This window comes from Rana temporaria, chromosome 4, assembly GCF_905171775.1.
Source record: "Rana temporaria chromosome 4, aRanTem1.1, whole genome shotgun sequence".
NCBI lineage: Eukaryota > Metazoa > Chordata > Amphibia > Anura > Ranidae > Rana > Rana temporaria.
In genome coordinates this window covers 195,547,632-195,550,153 of record NC_053492.1, presented here as the reverse complement: position 1 = coordinate 195,550,153, position 2,522 = coordinate 195,547,632, and positions in this window count along the sequence as shown.

Sequence of the window (2,522 nt, the reverse complement as noted above, 5' to 3'; positions counted from 1 at the left end):
GGATCACGTGGGGTGTCTTAGGCTCTGACGTAGGCTTTTAACTTGGAAGGACAGCCCCGAAATTCTGAGAACTAATTTGCTATTCTGTGACATAAGAGAAGGGAGAGAATTGTAGGAAATGCGCGCTCCCCGGCATCCCTGCGGACGTGCTCGCTCCCTGCGCGCGATATGTTGTGCGCATGTGCGGAGACTTAGACATTGGCTTCTGTGTGATTGCGCTTCATGCGGCGCTCACAATTCTAGTGCAGTGAGTGATAGACGTTGTCAGACACCTGTCACCATAAGGATACACGGGAAACTATTGCAGCTTGTGTAAATAAATTAAGAAGAATTCTCGCTCACAATCTATGAACACACTGGCAGTGTCAAAAAATAGTGGGAAAAAAAAAAAAAAAAAAAAATATATATATATATATATATATATATATATATATATATATATATATATATATATATATATATATATATATATATATATATCAATGATATTAAATCAATAACCTGTAAGTGCACAAAAATAAAGTGTCAGTGCACACAAATGACGTCCATATGTGATAAAGCAGATAAACTGCAAAGGAGGAGAAGGAATAAACTATAATGTCCACAGATCTTGAATATAATGAGTGGCTTGATCACAAGCGTGTCTGGTCTCACAGAACTCTCACCTTATCAATAGATATACTGAGCATCAAGGACCAGGGCCGTCTTAATAGCATCATGGGCCCCTGGGCAAAGTAATGCTCTGGGGCCCCCTACAATGATAACAGTGCAGGTAAACAGACTTCAAGTAGGTAGGGGGCAGACTGCCTCCCCTGTGTATCCATCACTCTCAGTGCCATCATAGGGCCCCCATTTTCGGGGAAGTGTGGGCTCAAGGACAAAGCTGCTTTGGGGAAAGTGCAGGGCCCCCCCCCCATGCGGCTGGGGCCCCTGGGCAGTGCCCAGTAGTGCCCTCTCATTAAGACAGCCCTGTCAAGGACAGTCATAGGGCATTTCACCTCCGTATAAACCAATTTCCACACTTTGCACACTTCCACTGGTACCTCTCAGGCCCCGTACACACGACCGAGAAACTCGACGGGCAAAACACATCGTTTTGCTCGTCGAGTTCCTTGTTCGGCTGTCAGAAAACTTGTCGAGCCAAATGTTCCCATTGCCCAATGAGGAAATAGAGAACATGCTCTCTTTTTGGCTCGACGAGTTTCCCGACGGGTTTCTCGGTGAAAAGTGTACACAAGACCGGTTTTCTCGGCATAATACGTCTCCCATTGAGTTTGTGGCTGAATTCTGCCGAGAAAACCGGTCGTGTGTACGGGGCCTTAGGGTTGTTAAGGCTCATTGATAATAGTATATTCTTATAACAATCTCCTCGACCAATCCTTATTTATCTCCGAAATAGGGAAACAGGAGGGAGAGAAGAAAAGAAAGAGCCTCCAATGGTGCAGTATAAAAGTACAGGGGGAACGTTTATTGGGGTCAATATGCTCTTACATAAAAGTTAAAAACGTGCAATAGTAAAAAATTAACAGCAGCGCTCTCAACGCCTCCTCACGTCACTCCTGGTGTACGTCTACCCATGGCCAATCCCTACACGTTACGACACTGTCACGTGACTTCATCTGGGGAACCTGATCGGTCGTGCCGTCAATGTTTATATATGTACAAAGCGGAAGTATACTTTCGGCCATTTTTTTGAAGTCCGTCGCATATGGGTAAGCACGGCCATTTTCTTGGTTATCTAACAAAGATAATGGCCGTGTGGGCGGCCATTGCCTTGAAGCCTAGCCTGTGTACACTTATGCAGACCTCGCGCATATAGTATGTGGCAACCATTTTGATGTGGAGGCTGCTCCGACGGCGTTATTCAGAAGCAAACAACCGCGGATACTTATAGCAATCCTCTCTCAGGGACGTGGATAAATGTGACCATACATAAGTAAATACCAGCACATTTCCTCCAAACAAAACACTTCACTGGTGTCCTGTAACATCCTACATCAACTATGGAATAGAGATTCTATCAATATTATTATGTGTGCCAGAGATACCTCGAATGAACTATAAAAAATGTTTGTTTTTGGAGACATTTATTACTCACAGTAGCGCGAAGGATATTATTCACCAATTGTAGCTTGTGTGTCCCATTCACACTGCAACGCAGCAAGAACAAAGGTGCCTGCACTACGTTTTACTGATTTCATTGCCACTTGCATAGACTTTTATTAAAGCGGTTGTAAACCCATACAGACCACTTTATCCTACAGGTAAGCCTAGATTAAGGCTGAAGCCTCGTACACACGACCGAGGAACTCGACGGGCAAAACACATTGTTTTCCTCGTCGAGTTCCTTGTTAGGCTGTCGAGGATCTCGACAAGGCAAGTTTCTCCATTCCCGTCGAGGAAATAGAGAACTTGCTCTCTTTTTGGCTCGTCGAGTTTCTCGACAGTTTCCTCAACGAAAATGTACCACGACCGGTTTCCTCGGCAAAAAAATATCTCCCAGCAAGTTTCTTGCTGGTTTT